General features: G+C 30.4%; 1 pseudogene; it reads left to right on the top strand.

The window, feature by feature from the left end:
* Positions 1-7,444: 7,444 nt before the first annotated feature.
* Positions 7,445-15,941, top strand: LOC113364164 (annotated as a pseudogene).
* The last annotated feature ends 1,162 nt before the right edge of the window (positions 15,942-17,103 follow it).

Here is a 17,103-nt window from a genome sequence, read left to right on the forward strand (position 1 = left end):
TTTACTACAACCAAGGACACAAAATGTATACGATATTTGCTTATTTATTGCCGTTTGCATTTAATCATTCAAAATATGATTACTATCATTCAATTAATCATTATTATTTATTTTAATAATATCACTATTCTTTGTTGCAATCAAGGTCGCAAGTGTATTTAGTGTTATGCTTATTATTTTTCTTCTAGAATTCTATTTTTGTCTATAAATCACTAAAGTTTGCGTGTTTTCGATGTCTGCAAAAATATTTTGAATGATATACTGTGTATTAGTTTAATCGATCGAGCTATTTACTTTACTTCAATTAGTATTATATTATTATTGTTAGTTAAAATAATTCGAAACATTATCTATTTTTCAATAAAAATAGCTAAATTTATTAAATATTTACACCGACAGTAATCAAAACGTTGAAATTTATTAAATTAAATCTAAAAGCTGAAAACGTCAGTCATAAAGTAAGTTTATATTAAATTATCAAGCAGTTACGGCGAGTAACGGTCATGACAACCTGAGTGATTTTATATACTCAGAAAGCTCAATTTTCTGCAAAGTTACTATAAGTATAAATGACGTTAAAATCATAATTTAGGCAAAATATAGAAAAATGTTTTATCGAGTCTCATATAATCGAAGTGGCCATAAAACAGGCTATTGGATATTTGCAGAATTTTTAGAAGCGTATGAAAAATTATTTTTATCTATATCAAAAGTAATTAAAAATGTAATTTTACTTAGAACCTCATCATGAATGGTTTTAAAAAATAACTGACTTCAAATTGAATTAAAACTAATAACTTGTGAATGAAACTCAAACTTTCTGTAGAAATTGCTTTTCATGAATAATCTATAAATTCGTTCTTCCGCCTGTACTGCAAGTACTGAGATAAATGAAAATCCTTTATAACTTTAATTGAATTTTAAAATTTATATTATTCGATTTGATATAATTATAAGGTACAAATTCACGTTTAATTAGATGTAAAATTTTATCTAAAAGGTTACGAATTTGGAACAATATGGTAAAAGATAAAGCAATCAAGATAAAATGGATCAGATGAATTAATTATAATCATTATGTGTTATTATTGAAGAATCATAATATGGTTCTAGTAATATTCTAAATATACTCATACTAGAATTCAAGTAATAAATTAATTCCTGACATAATAAGCACAATAGTAAAAAGCTGTAGTCTATAAGAAAAAACATACACACCTTTGCAAACGTCAATGGCAAAAATCTTTACTGCTAACGTCATTAGAATTTGATATAAATATTTATGTACAGTTTGGTAACGTTCCCATGTTCAAACACAAGTATAAATATGGGTTTTATATATAATAAAAATATTTGATTATATAGATCGATTTAAATATATTAAAAGTTGATATAATTTTTTTGTTAAGAAATGCAATGTTGATAATATTTTATGAATCTCATTACACGGTGCAATGCAGTGCAAAAAAGTTCTATTCCATTTTGTGTTATCCAGTGTGATGTATTTGTATTTAACTGGTACTCTATTATATAAATTCATATAAACAATCATTAGTTTGAAATCATTTGGTAGATGGAAACTTTACTTTAGATGTATCTATGCTCATTTGCTTTTGATGCTTGTACATTTGCTGAATAAACATTATGAGTCGAGTAGCTCAGAATTGAGACGATCTCACTTGAAAGTCACCGACCCACATCAAAATATATGCGATCCATCATTGTATGAAAATAACTGTTGTACAAGTGCCTTACAAATTATATTGGAAATCTCAAAATACTTCGACAGCATATTGGACGATGAATAACTGAAACCGAGTAAGGAATAGACGAATCAAAACCTTTTCATAATCTTTCATATCATAAATTTGAAGTAATTGTTTATAACGAGTTCTTGGATGATGGATCATAGATAATCTTTATAATTATTTCATAGTTTTAAATATTTTTTTGCATCATAACGAGCCTGTCGATGGAGTAGTGGTAAAGAACGTGGGTTTGGCAATTTTTAGTCTTTGGTTCGACCCCAGAGAACCGATTTTCACTTAGGATCATAGACCTCAAATATGACCTCAAGTGGAAATATTCTTGCGAGGGCATTGCTGCAACATACCCCCATAACTATTAGATACTAACATAATCGACACACGAGGAAAAATAGTTAACCGCTGGGTTGACATCTCGTTGAAATAGTATTTTATTTCTTCTTTCTGTTGAAACAAATAAAAAAGTATTATAATACACTCATTATCTGATGTTAGTTTGTAAGTGGTTCAGCATAACGATCAAAACAATTGTGTATGACAATTTTGTTCTAAAGACTAGAAGAAAATCCAAACTACAATTTACGCTTACCAAATTTACAACTTATAAGCTAATTTAAATAAATAAAGTTTTGCAAATTATGAAATCCATGTTAATTAATGTAGATTACATAATCCATTATTCTACAGTAATCTATTATAGTAAATTAAAACTTCTCACCCGTTTTTGCTGACACGACTATGTTTACATTATATCTTTTCCCCAATTATCGTAGTATTAAATCATATCAACTTAATGACTTGTTCCCATTTCCACTTACAAATTTGTACAAATACGTAACACGTGTCTTATGCTATATTAAAATTGAGGCAGGTCAGCATAGACTTGTGAAAGAGGCATTTATTATTTAAGCAGCTCTAAATCGAAAACGTTTATTTTGGTATACGAGCCGACGACGATTTGGATGCATTGGTCTCTAAAACGAGAATTTCTATTTTTAATTAAGTTGTAGTTGGTATGTTTTTATTGTTACATTTTAAAACTTCTTCGTTATTATTGAAAGAGCATAATATTACTGAAATATATGATGCAATGAAGTTACTGCACGTCTTTCAGAACCTTGACTTATATGATTGCTATGAATTATTACATGAGCTACATTGTATATAGACATACAAGACGTGCTACTGCTTACGTGAGCACATTGTCTTAGTAGATTATTATTATTATACTATTATAATATATTAGAGTATGCTAGTACTAGATATTTTCCTTATTTATTTATATTTCAACACCAATCAAAACTATGTGTGCTTTAACTCATTTCTGTTCAACATCCTATTATCATCTCGAGAGGGCAATCTAGTGATAAACCACTCACCTTTTATGTATAGATTATATTGATCAAATTGTGATGACCATATATATGTTGCAACAATGCCCACGAGAAGCAATTTCACTTGATATCATATTTGAGATCTATTTCCTCTAGTGAAAATATAACATACTGCTTGATATCAAGCTGGCAGAGGTTGAGATTGAACCCGGAACTACTTTGTGCTCATGTGTATATACATATTATACGTACTATTTTTCTTTGCACGTACATGGTTTCAAAAAATTAATCGACGAACTCTGTTCGATTTAGGATAAGTAATGCTTAAATTAAGGATTAAAATTAGAAATATTTTAAATATGTATTGAAAATTCTCGAGAATTTATATTTTTTATTTGTTTTTTTTTCTCGTTTTCATTGTATGTGAGCATTCGTTTGTACTGTCATTTTAGGGTAGTTATTTTATAATGAATTTTTATAAGTTATAACAGAATTTATAATTGATAGGATTGGACGTACAAGAAATTTGTAAATAGATTTAAACTTCCTCGATAATTTAATGAAAATTATAAATTTTATTTTTGAAACAAAAGTAATTTTTCATGAATGGCATTTAATCTCTCATTATAGACGCCCTTTATTATTAAAAAAATGCAATCAAATCAGTTAAGCAATAAAATTGGTTCAAATCTCTTTCATCGGGAAATCGGAATAATAGAAAAGGCCGTGAGTCATATAAGTCAAACGCGTTATAAGTAATGGGTTTTCCTGGGAAATACTCCTCAATATAAATTTACGAGTAGGAAGCTCGTAAACGATAAAGAAGCTCAGACATGGAAACACAATGGCGTGATATGAGCTTATACCCTTCGATATTCTATATCCACCCCCAGAATCGTAGGTTTACCCACATTTACTATTGCAAATATTACAAATTCACTTAAACTTGGCATGGTATCTTGTAAAAATACATTTTTGAAAGAATAATTAAACTAGTGGTGCATGCCATCGTGCCTTAAGGCAAATTGCTAGAACTTACCGTACCGTAATGAATTATTTGAAGAATATTAAATGCTTCCAAATAGATTTTTATAAATTCTGTAACTTAAATTATTTATATTTTATAAACAAAACATTGGAGCTAATAATTTGGATGATAACGTTAATATATGTTTGCATGATAAGTAAATAAACAAAACTTAATCAAGCGAAGTTTTATTTTTTTAATTAACTTCTAGCCTTTGTTCCGGAAGCAAAGTTTTGTACGCCTCATGTTACTTCTAATATATCAATTAATTTTACATTACAATTGTTTGCTTCAATCACTATTATTCATTATGATTTACAAAATATAGGTGCATCGAATCAAATAAATTTAGCTGTATTTTTAAACTTCCAGTCAACTATAGTTTATCAACTTCTCGAACATATACACAACCTTTTAACACAAGTGCAATTAATTTATATGCGAGTAAACTTTTTATGCTCAACTGAATTATTTTTTTAAATTATTTTATTATTGAACACATCATTCAAACTCAGAATTTTTGTGTTTTTGGAACATGTGAGCATACGAGCATGTGGAATATGAACTAAAATTGGTTCGATTGATCAAATTATTATTATGACATTGATACTTAATTGAAATATCATTACTATGATTATTTTGTGATATTAGCTTTTTTTTCTTATTACAATGCTTAATTTACTTGAATTAGCCTGACATGCAATGCGGTGTAATTCGGTAATCTAATAATCGTTTCAAAACGATCTCTTTAATATAATTCCGATTGAATTACTCGGCACATTAAGCAAATGGTGATACCGTTGCCATATGCATAAATTTGTCAATTAACGCATAAATTTCATTTCAACATTAATTAAACATACATTTAGCATATCTGTATTAATGAGCCGTAACAACGGTTACGCAAAATGAATTCTGTTTCAGGCGGATCACTCTCAAATATTTAACTGCGCTATCGGAAATGAGAAACAACTTATATTTGCTTTTCTATTATAATAATAGACGTTCTCAAAAGTATAATTGCTCACCATAATATTTATTCTAATTATGAACAATTGCACTAACTATTCTGTACATCGAGTATGATAATATACGCAGAGAAGATAACAGAAAAGCTGGTTTTCTAGTTAGGATTTTGAGTCGTTCTTCAGCATTTGAATATGTTATAATAATATAATGCATGTTATTATATATTTATTAATTAATTTATTTATTTTATACACAACAAAAATCGTCTAAAATATTATAAATTTTTAAATTATCACCACAACTTTTAAATTATAATAGTTTTTATACACAAAAATAGTTCTCAACTATACTAAATTGATGTATTCGTTTACATGGGTATCCCAGACCTTGACGTCAAGCCGAAATGGGGTGATAGTATTGACCTTCACTATCCTGGAAAAAAATAGGAAAAAAATATATCACGTTTTTGGAAATTATGAGCTTTTACATGCAACTTAGTACTTTGGTGAAGTTATGACCGTTTTTTGGTTATTGTGATTAACTGTTATCAATTTTGTTTGTTCAAACTTCTGATCATAACCGTGAATAACATTTCTAGACCGCAGTCAAAAATAATAACATAATTTCCCCCTGTTTTCAACAATTAATCCTTTCCACTTCGCCAATTCCGAAATTAATATGTGTTTTGCCGCCGTTTAAAGGAGCGGAAGGAGAATTTTTAAATTGGTGGACTTTGAGAGGCCCTCCTTCAAAAAAAGTGCTAAAGTTTGCGTAAAAAATAAAAATCTAAAAACGACATGATTTTTGTTAGTACATTTTACTCACATTTATTTCAAAAGTTTCTCTCTCGCACGTTGAAGGTTACTCGTACGATGATTAGAATTGTGAATAAAATGTACTAGCAAAAAAAACAAGTCTTTTTAGGTTTTTATTTTATTACTTAGTTTAAATGAACAAAGTTAATAAAAGTTAACTCAATAAACAAAAGGATGCTAATTTCACCAAAACTCTAGGTAACTAGAACCTATAGCACTAGGTTTAAAAGCTCATAAATTCCAACCACGTCAGATAATTTAAAAAAAAAAATTCAGGGGCATAGTTAATCAAAACGTCAATACTATCATTCCGTTTCGTCTTGACGTCAGGTCTGAGATAACACCTTGTGTACAAATTACATTTTTACGTAATAATAATATTTAGATAGGGTCGAGCGGGGCTTGTTGAGCAAATTTTTACTTAAACGGATGTAGCTCCTCAATGAAAAGTCTCAATAAATTGCTATACGACTTAATGGATTTGTTGTTTATCGTTAACAAAAGTATTAATACTATTTATTGGTAATAAGTAAAATTTAAAACTACAGCTGTTTAAATGCAAAAATCAAGTATGTCCAAAGTACTAAGCACAAGAAAGTATAAATAAAATCATAGGTTCAATGTCGATTAGTGATGAAATAAATAAAAATTTTAATAACCAGTATTTATTTATAGTCTTTATTGACAGAGAAAACAAACTTAAGTATTTGCTTTGAAAGTAAACGAAAAGTAGATCAACAAAACAATATTTGTATCTTAGGAATTATTTTACTATTATATTCAGTATTTTTGTTTAAAATCATTATTTCTTTATTATTACTAATAGACTTAGGTTAAATCTTAAAAATAATAATTAATTTCTGGAAGTTAATGGTAATTTGTCTTAGTGACAGAACAAGGTTAGCAACTTGTGCTCAACTAACCCCAACTCGGAATTTCAAAATAACGTGAGTTTATAAAAAAAAGTGGAGAATTATACCCAGATCTCTGTGCATATTAAATACTATAATATATGGAAGAATACCAGTTACCTGATTAAAAAATAAATAACATTTGACTAAACCAGACGAAAACTCGTGATGATTTACTTTCAACTTTTGGTCTCAAATAAACAAAACGCCCGTGAGCCTCACTCATTTGTCCAGCGAGCCACAGCGATCGCGGGATGTTTATTTCTCTCAACCTCTATATTTCCGCCTATATAATGCCAAAAACGGACGTGAATTAGTTTTCGATTATTTTGATTGCTCAATTTGCCCCTATGCTCATTAGTTTCGCTTCTACCCAAATTTTTTTTCATATCCGGTGTAAAAATGTATAAATTTTTCTAAATATGAAATAATACTGCGATCATCAGAGTTAGGAAATGTGACACAGATTTCAAATATGATTGTTTTCAATTAGATAATGGTTTGGCGTAAAAACGGCGAAGCGCACCGCTCCACGCGGTCGAATAAATTGCACTCCAGCTAGCGCAGGAGGCGACGCGCACCTGAAGCAGGCTAGCAGGACCGCGCCCGTGCCGTTGGTAGCATGGGCGACCTGCAAGCTACACTAGAGTTCTCCGTAGAGTTGTGCAAGTTCTACAATGTCGATCTGTTTCAGAGAGGGTAATAAAAGAACTATTATGTAATATTGTAATCTTCTTATATATAAAAATGGATCGCAAAATCTGTTGGTAAGCGCATAACTCAACAACGCCTGGACCAATTTGGCCAATTCTTTTTTTAAAATGTTCGTTGATGTCCAAGGATGGTTCTTACGGCGAGAAAAAATCAAATAATCGTCGGGAAAACCCTAAAAACAGCCCTTTTCTTTTTCTCATACAAACGTTTTCTAACTATAACGTAGAATCAATTTGAGCTAATATATAAAGTTCATATTAAATTACAAGCACTCACTGTATATGGAGATATATTATTCGGATTTTGATAAATCTTTCTGAAGTTTGTTAAAGAAGTTTTCTAGAATGTATTTGATTATAAAGTACTGGAATATATGTGCAATATTATAGAAATAAATGGAAAAAATTGCAAAAAACGACGTCATTGTTTGCATTGAAAATAAATGAAAACTATCTGCCAAAAATTTCAATTACCTTATGAACCTAAACAATATTGGAATATGTATAGTAAATTTATGATTATGAATAAAAGAATGAAATGTCTACATTATTATTGCCGAAAAGCTGAAATGTGCCAGAAATTAAAATAATATAACATACAGTATATGTATGGCAGATTGAATGATACATATATGAACAAATATGACAAATTAATTCACTTAAAATATGAAATTAAGCATTAATCAGGGCCGTTCCTACCTTAAATGGAATGCATGCGAAAAATACGAGCGCACGCCTTAGGGGCGCCAACACAAGATTCGGATATTAAACTTTTAATAGTTTTTTTTTTTTAATATATAATTTTTTTGCATCTTTTACTTATCTTTCCGCAATATTTTTAAAATTCGTAAACATTTCACTTCATAACAACAAATGGGAAGGTAAAGATGAATACATACAATTCGGCCCTCACGATACCGATTAGAAGAAGTTTAAGATGCATTTTGGATATCTTAAATAATAAAAAATTAAATTAATTTAATCCAACAGTACCAGTATTATGTTATGGTTATGGTTATGTTATACCGTTTAAAAGGCTTCAATTCCAATATAGTGTGAGAATTGAAAAGCAGTTTTCTACATTTACATCGCTCATATTATAATGTATATACATTTTGGCGTGAGAGTAATTTAAAAAACAATAATTATTATTTTTTGGTAAACGGTAAATATTAGTATATTATATTAAAAATTGTAAACATGAGTACAGAACAACGTCTGTTGGGTTATTCAGTTTGCAAATAAAATAAATAAGACATGCTCCGAACAATATATTTTTTTAACAGGCTGTACCAGGTGCGCGTTTCGTTGCGGGCTAGTTCTCGACCAGCCCAAGCTCAAGTTGAAGCAGCATTACCAGAGAGCGGTGGCGGGGCTGCATGTCTGCTTGAGCAGGCATTGCTGGAAGCAGAACGTTTCAAATATTATATCGGAATGAAGAAGTACCGCTCAGAGATTTGCTGCTCTTTAGAGTACATCTCTTGGCAAGTTTATAAGATGCTCAACTTTTTGTCTGTATAAATAAATATACAAATAGACAAGTTTGATCGAATAAAATATAATAGTTTTAGTGAATTATTGTTTCTGATTAGATACTATCTTCTTTAATTTGTATTTATTAATTTATTTTTTATTTTTTCAGTGGACAGTCGGCACGTAACAGAATCTTTAAGGCGGGCCGAGTTTTCATTAATTGTTGAACTTTGGTTTGCTGAACAACCTGTGGTGAACGGAGGACCAACGCCAACAACGTTATCTCAGGTTAGAAAACATCAATATTATTCATTTCTTTAGAAAACGAAAATATATTGCTTGAATAATTCTTAATTTAAGGTATCTACGCGCACCCTACAACTTCAAGTATGTCCTTTAAAAGGTCTGCATTATCACTTGCCTATCCTGTTCGATTATTTTCATTTAGCCGCTGTTAGTATGAGCATCCACGGTAGTCTAGTTGCACTTCATCAACCTTATATAAAGTAAGTGTTTCCTGATGATGAAAATTTAATGTATGCATTTCAATAAATATTGAAATATTTATTAAAATTTTTCTTGTGCAATAACACAGGAAGAGTATACTGCAATATGTCCAGAGTTGGTGAGTTTTCTCAAAATATAAAATTATTTAAGATTTATTGTTTATTTATTATGGCTTTATTAACTTTCTACTTATATAAATCTATTTTGAATACGCTTGCAGTCATTTAAAGGAATTTACACGTTTTGCATTCTCTAGTGTGTGTACTGTACATATATGTAATATATATGTACATACATTAGGATAACCTAGCTCTACATGGATGGGTCATATTTCTAAATTATGCATGTTATTTAACTTGGCTTGTAATATCATGACAGCAAGAAAATGTATTATGACAAGTTCGTTATGAATATTAATAGAAATACTAAGAAGGCTTATACATATAAACACAATAAATATTTAACATGTCGTATATTGTGCTTTTTTATCAATATTTTATCCTCAATTTCAATGATAAAAATAATTATTAGTTAATAATTTGACAATAATTAATTAAAATTAATAGCACTTGCATGCGCCTTATTTAATTTCAACATTTAGATTATTGAACATTATTGAAATTTAGATAATTTTTTTCTCACATGAACTTTTTAGTACGCCACGAAGTAATAAGTCATGGATGGGTTCGAGCAGATTACCATCAAGAGGAACCGCTTTGGAAGGTGTAATGCAAGGAGGAGGCCCTAAGTGCGGTGGAAGCAATACGAAAATTGCTCATGCCAGGTTAATTTTTTTATTTATATCGTAACACTAACAACGTAAAAAAGCACAGCACAGTTATTTGGAACTAAAAAATTTGTAACTATCAATTTATATTTTTAGGCAAGTACATCAAGAAGTGTGTGCGCTGCTTCTCAGTTCATTGGATTCTCTAAGAAGTACAATGGATGATTATGCCAATCTTATGCCGCAGTGGAAAAGACGTATAGAATCAACACCTGCCATATTGAGAACGGATCCGGCGCATCGTCTTAAAAAAATGGCAGATCTAGCAAAGGTAACAATTTAATACCGCAATATAAATAGAAAAATTGTTTATAAAAATGTCAAACTATTTTTATTTATAATTCTAAAATTTCAGTTTTTGGATGCCGAAGACGATTTTTGGCTCGGGCAAACTCAGACATAGCGCAACTTTGCGCCGAGAAATTTTTACAATGGCGTTTATTTCTTCAAGCCGCTAGCCAACCTGTTATTCATCAGTTGCTCGCAAAAGACATCACCAGTTGAGGTATAAAATTGATAAATCATCTTCATCTTACAAAAATTAATAACACATTTTATTATTTTATGCTCACCACAGAGTACGTAGATTCGCTGAAGCATTTTTGTTCTGATTCATCCGCGTCACACAGCAACAACCGCCAGCGATGGAGGGCATCAGGCCCGTGCAGCCGTCACGGACCTGGTGCGATCAAGATATTTGCCATCATTGCTGCTCTTCCTGTACATTGCGCAGCTCTTGACGGAGATCCAGCTGGTATGCCTGTTATATTTGAAGATCGTTATCAACAGGTACCCCGTAATAAATTTTAATAATACATTATAAAGGAAATTAATATCAATTTATTTTCATATTAATAGGATACGTCCATATTGAACGAAGATATTAAAGTCAATACAACGGCCCCTGCTGAAGTTTCTATTGACTGTTCGTGCCCAACTCAACCGATTATAGAGCAACCCATTCCCAAGCCTCGCAATATCCATCCAGTTCAACAGTTGCCTTTACAACAACATATCAAATACAAAGTATGCTTAGTTGTTAATGAAAGTATTAAATTTTAAATAAATAAACAATGACATTTTTAAAAATAAATTTTTAAGCCTGCTGCAACAATTACTTTGGATGATTTCCGAACTAGTTTAGCATGCAGTACACTGCCTACTCGTCACAGTAAAAGTCTTGACCATTTGAGAAGTACTTCTTCTCTACCAAGAAGAAATGCACCTGCAAGAGTTCGTGGTGGTGTTTCCTTAGATAATGAAGATGAAGACATAACTCGACCCCCTAGGTTCAAACTTTAATTTAACTTTGAAAATTATAATATTAACAAGTGATAATTTTATTCAAAGGAATTATTGAAATTTATTTAGGAACTCATATCCACCGGTAAAGAATAGGTGTAATCAATCGCAAAGTTACGCGCGCAATCATCAATACAAATTCCTCAAGATGTTTATCTAAATGGTGTCGAATGGCGACGAGAATCATCAAGTAGCGATGATGACACTAATAATAAAAGCAGAATGGGTGCATCAGCCAGTGTACCATTCCGACTTCAAGTATTTATAAACTATTTTTATATAAATTTAGAGGTGCGTAATCAAAACTAAGAAACTAACATATGTTTTACATAGGCACTTTATAGTGGCAGCACAAACGGAACTCAAGTACATAGCGAAAGTCTACCAAATTTACTTAAAGCTGATGGTTCAAGAGAAAATGGTGAAGACGATACTTCAGCATCTTCTCTAAGCGAAAGAAGTGGCTGGGCTTCGTCTTCCAGCGCTGAAGATCGCCGACCGCAAGAAATCCAACAACATAGAAAGTAATATAATTATAATACATCATTTATTTTTTATGATATATATATATATATATATATATATATATACAGGGCCGGTCCTGGGGTCCTTAGCGCCCGCATGCAACTTTTTTTCCAGCGCCCCCCCCTATTAATTTTTACCGTTTTAACAGTTTATCATTAAAATTATAGAAATATATACATATTTTTTAAAAATTAATTTTTAATTATTCTGGATTTAGTAAGCAAAAAATTAGATATAATCTAGAAGGGTATAAAATATATTGATTTTAAATTTATTTATTATTATCGATATCAATAAATAAAACAATCCCTGTCATAATTTCATATTTTAGTAATATTCAATATGTAGTAAATTGGTTAAAGATGTAAGTTCAACTACCATAGCAAAAGAATTAATATTTTTGTTAGATTAAAGTTATAGAATTTAAGAAATGCATTTCAGAAATAGTATTTATTATTTTGATATAGAGGCGATTCGGGGGTTGATTATAATCAAGTATTTTGAAATTTTCAATTATTTTTAACGTATGTGCAATATTAATATTTAAAAAAACTAGCATTTAATTTCAAACATAACACTCGTATTTTATGATGGATTTTTTAAATTCTAATTTAATTTAATTTTTCATCATTTACAATATCCAAAATATTCTCCTTATTGATATCGTAAGAGCCGTCATATTCAGAGTATTAGCTTGCTGTTTTAAAGTTAAATTTTTAACGTATTTTAGAAGTATTGTTCAAAAAATGCAAAGAAATTACACATGGAACAATATTGAGAAAAAAAACTTATTATATTTGATATGTATTATTTCTGTATAGTTAATAATTTTTAAATTTATTAGTATGGACACCACTAGGTATAAAACAAGCCTTAAGATATTCGTTCCAAAATAAATTTTGCTTCCATTTTTCATATTTGTTCCACGCATGTCTTCAACATTCAAAGTACAACAGATGCGAAACATTTGCAACAAAAGCAAAAGTTACAATTCAATTTCTCGGAATAAACAAGTCATTTTCTAAGCATTGACTCCCCATTTTTTATAATTTGTTTATATTTTTAACAAGTTCCGATTCAGCTAAAACAGCTCGCAATTTTTTGTCAATAATGCCCAACAATTTATTTAATCTTTCGCAGGTTTGCGCTTATAGGATTGAACACTAGATAATTTCTTTTTCGATTCCACGATTTAACTTCAAACAAAGAAAAAATTGAATAAGTAGATTAAACAATAAACAAAGCTGTTATTTATTGACTTGCAGAATTATTAATCGGTTAATTGTTTCTACTGATATCACTTTGCAAAATAAATATGCTTTTTGAGTCTCCGTATAATAAATTGCAAAATAAATATGCTTTTTGTGTCCCTAGTTAATTTAAATTATTTATTATAATTTATTAAGTATTCTAAATTTTAAATAAATAATTCTAGATTTTATATAAAAAAATATAAATATCATATTATAAATTTAATTTCCGAAACTCGTTTTGGCGCCCCCTAAGGCTTGCGCCCGCATTTTTTGCATGCATCGCATGCAAGGCAGGACCGGCCCTGTATCTATATAATATATATATAATATATATATATATATAATATATAGATATACATATTTTTTTCTTAGGTTCAATACACTGGAGACTTCAAATAGCGTGCGTCGACAGCGGCAATTAAACGGCGAACAATTACGAAAAAAATTAGAGCAACTAATGCTTGCTAGCTGTACTCAAAATGGAAATTCTGATCATTTTAATCACAATAACGCACAATTAACAAATGGACAAACAAAAAACAACCACATTGTTAATGGAAACGGTTGCAGGTAAATATTAAATATAATAAAAATTTAACTTCAAATAAAATAATGGCACATCACATTATTTAAACTCTATTGAAAATTTATAGGCAATATGGAACTGAACCCCGTAGACAAACCAAAAAATCTATTCATAAGACCATACACAGCAATAAAAAGGACACAATAACTGAAAACTGCCTCGTTTCTCCGCCGTCTTTTGATATTTCTCGAATAGAAGCACCTGGGGAACGATCACGATCTCAATATGATCTTACAGACAGTAGGCATGCGGAAGAAACGGTAAACTTACCTCCACCAAAAGCTTTTAGAGATACCCCCGCTCCTGCCAGACCACCAAAAGCATTTCGTGATCCTATTCCGGATTCAATAGATAATCCACTATATCACGTTTGTGAACAGAGGCTAGCTGAAATTAATTTCAGGTACAATAAAAATATATAATCATTTATGACATTACAATATTTTATTAATTGATACAACTATATTTAATATTTCATTTTCAGATCAAGACCGGTATGCAAGTCGAGAAGTAGTGGAGAATTACAAGCGTTATCACGGTCAATAATATCAGTTCCTATTGTAAATAACCCTTTGCCAACGTCTAAAAAATTCTGTGAGCGAAATGAAGCTATCACGGAACAAGATGAACAAGAATACAAGGATTTTGTTCGAAAAAGAGAAGAATTTAAACGATTGTTACGTGCGGATTATGCTTCATCACTTTATGCGGATAAGTACGTACCTAACACTATTAAATCACAACACAAATTAGTTATGGCTTAAAATTTTGTTCGAATGTATTTAAAAAATTTTGCACTATCAATTTAATGCTCGATAAATGTTTGAATAATATTACCTATTGATTTTAAAATGATTTATTTTCAGAAAAGCGTTTGCGTCAGAAAGACCTTACTTTCAGCATCTACTTGGAGGAACTGGCGACGCTGAACGCGCATTGACTCCTGGTAGTGGAGTCCATCTTATTGTTTGCGTCCATGGTCTGGATGGAAATTCTGCCGATCTACGCCTTGTTAAAACATACTTAGAACTCGGTTTGCCCGGTGCTAGGCTTGAGTTCTTGATGTCCGAACGGAATCAAGGCGATACGTTTTCAGATTTTGAAAGTATGACCGACAGGTAAGTGCAAAACAGTTAAATATATGAAGAAAACTAATGGAATTTAGAAATTGCATTATTATTACAGACTTGTTGGAGAAATTATGTATCACATAGAAGCATTAGGTCTAAATCCATCAAGAATAAGTTTTGTCGGCCATTCACTGGGTACTATTATAGTACGTCAGCGCTTGCAAGACCACAAATGAGACCTCTGCTACCACGATTACATACATTCTTATCTTTGTCAGGACCACACTTAGGAACCTTATATAATTCGAGTGGACTGGTCAATATGGGTATGTAAAATTTGATACTATTTTGAAATTGATAGCAACAGTTACAAATTACAATTAAATGCTAATTTTAGGAATGTGGTTCATGCAAAAGTGGAAAAAATCTGGCTCTTTACTGCAGTTATGTCTAAGAGATGCTTCTGATGTCAGACAATGCCTTTTGTATCGATTAAGTGAACGAAGTACTTTACACCATTTTAGACATGTACTACTTTGTAGTTCTGGACAAGACAGATACGTTCCAGCGCATTCTGCTCGGCTCGAACTATGCAGGTACGTTTTTAATAATCATAAAGTTCATATTTGAAATGTAACATATTTAATTCATAAATGTGGTTTGTAGAGCCGCTGCTCGAGACCCATCACCTGCCGGAAAAGCATACCGAGAAATGGTGCACAACATTCTTTCACCAATGCTATCAAGAAGAAGTCTTACTTTAGCTAGATACGATGTCCATCATGCTCTTCCAAATACAGCCAACGCCACTCATAGGAAAGAGCTGCACACATCGCAGTTCTTGATTCTGAATTATTTCTGGAAAAATTCCTTTTGGTTGTTGGTTTAAAATACTTTAGTTGAGACACAATGGTATGAATATAAGAATCAAAGGTAGGGTCTTAAATAATCTTTTTGTTATTTATTTACGGTAATAATCTCAAAAGGATATTATTTTGAAGTCATTATTATTTAGTCGTAAAAGTATATTTGCAGGGTGTCCCAGACCTCGACGTCAAGCCGAAAAGGTGCGATAGTATTGACTTTAACTGTCCTGAATAAATTTAGAAAAAGAAATTATCTCACGTTGTTTGAGCGCAACTTAGAGCTCTGATAAAACTTATGATCATTTTTCGGTTATTGCGGTTAATTTTCTCTAATGTTGTTATTTAAACTTTGGAACCATAACCGTGAACATTCTAGGACCACAACAAAAATTAATAACACAATTACCCCACGTTACTAAAGCCAATACTATCACCCCGTTTCGGCTTAACGTTAAGGTCTGGGACACCCTGTAAAGTGTGGGTAAAACTGTTTCCTATTTTTGAAAATTTTCATTTAGAATGTTTGTAGTAATATACGTGATAAAATGTATGATAAAATATACTGAATCCCTCTAAATTATAGATCTCAAAGAATAATAAGGAATATATGTTTGTCATGTTTTAGCCTAATTGGTTTGTGATAAAATGCTTATAGCCATATTATTTTCGTAGTCAGTACCAAGCTGCTTTATAGTTTGGTTGGTAGTTTTTCAAATTTATCGATAATTTTAGTTTATCAAAATAGTATTAGTAATAAAAAACATATGGATTTTACCAAGTCTTAAAACAATTAAAGTTTTTAACTGAATGTGATTTTACTGATAAACCAAATTTTTTATAATATGCACAAAAACGTCCGTAATGAAATTTATTGCACCACATAGAACTAAATAAGAATTTTTTATAACGATAAAATTTATATGTAAAGTAATTTACGTCTAAAAATATTGTGTATTAAATTTTTTATTGTTTTTTTATAATTAGTCTAATTGAGTAATAATAGGCAAGGCAACTTTTCAGCTCTTATTCCTAGGCAGTTTATTTCTTAAATTTTATTTAATCAATTTGAATATTTAAACAAATATGTCGATCGAGTATATACGGATAATTATACTTGTACAAATTGATCCATTTTTTTATCAATTAGTTTGTTCATTATTATATTATACGCTATATAAATAGTTATTATATTTTTTTAA

The sequence above is a fragment of the Ctenocephalides felis genome, unplaced genomic scaffold, assembly GCF_003426905.1.
Source record: "Ctenocephalides felis isolate EL2017-DRISC unplaced genomic scaffold, ASM342690v1 CF-g0.4_SCAFFOLD_00381, whole genome shotgun sequence".
NCBI classification, from domain to species: Eukaryota; Metazoa; Arthropoda; class Insecta; order Siphonaptera; family Pulicidae; genus Ctenocephalides; species Ctenocephalides felis.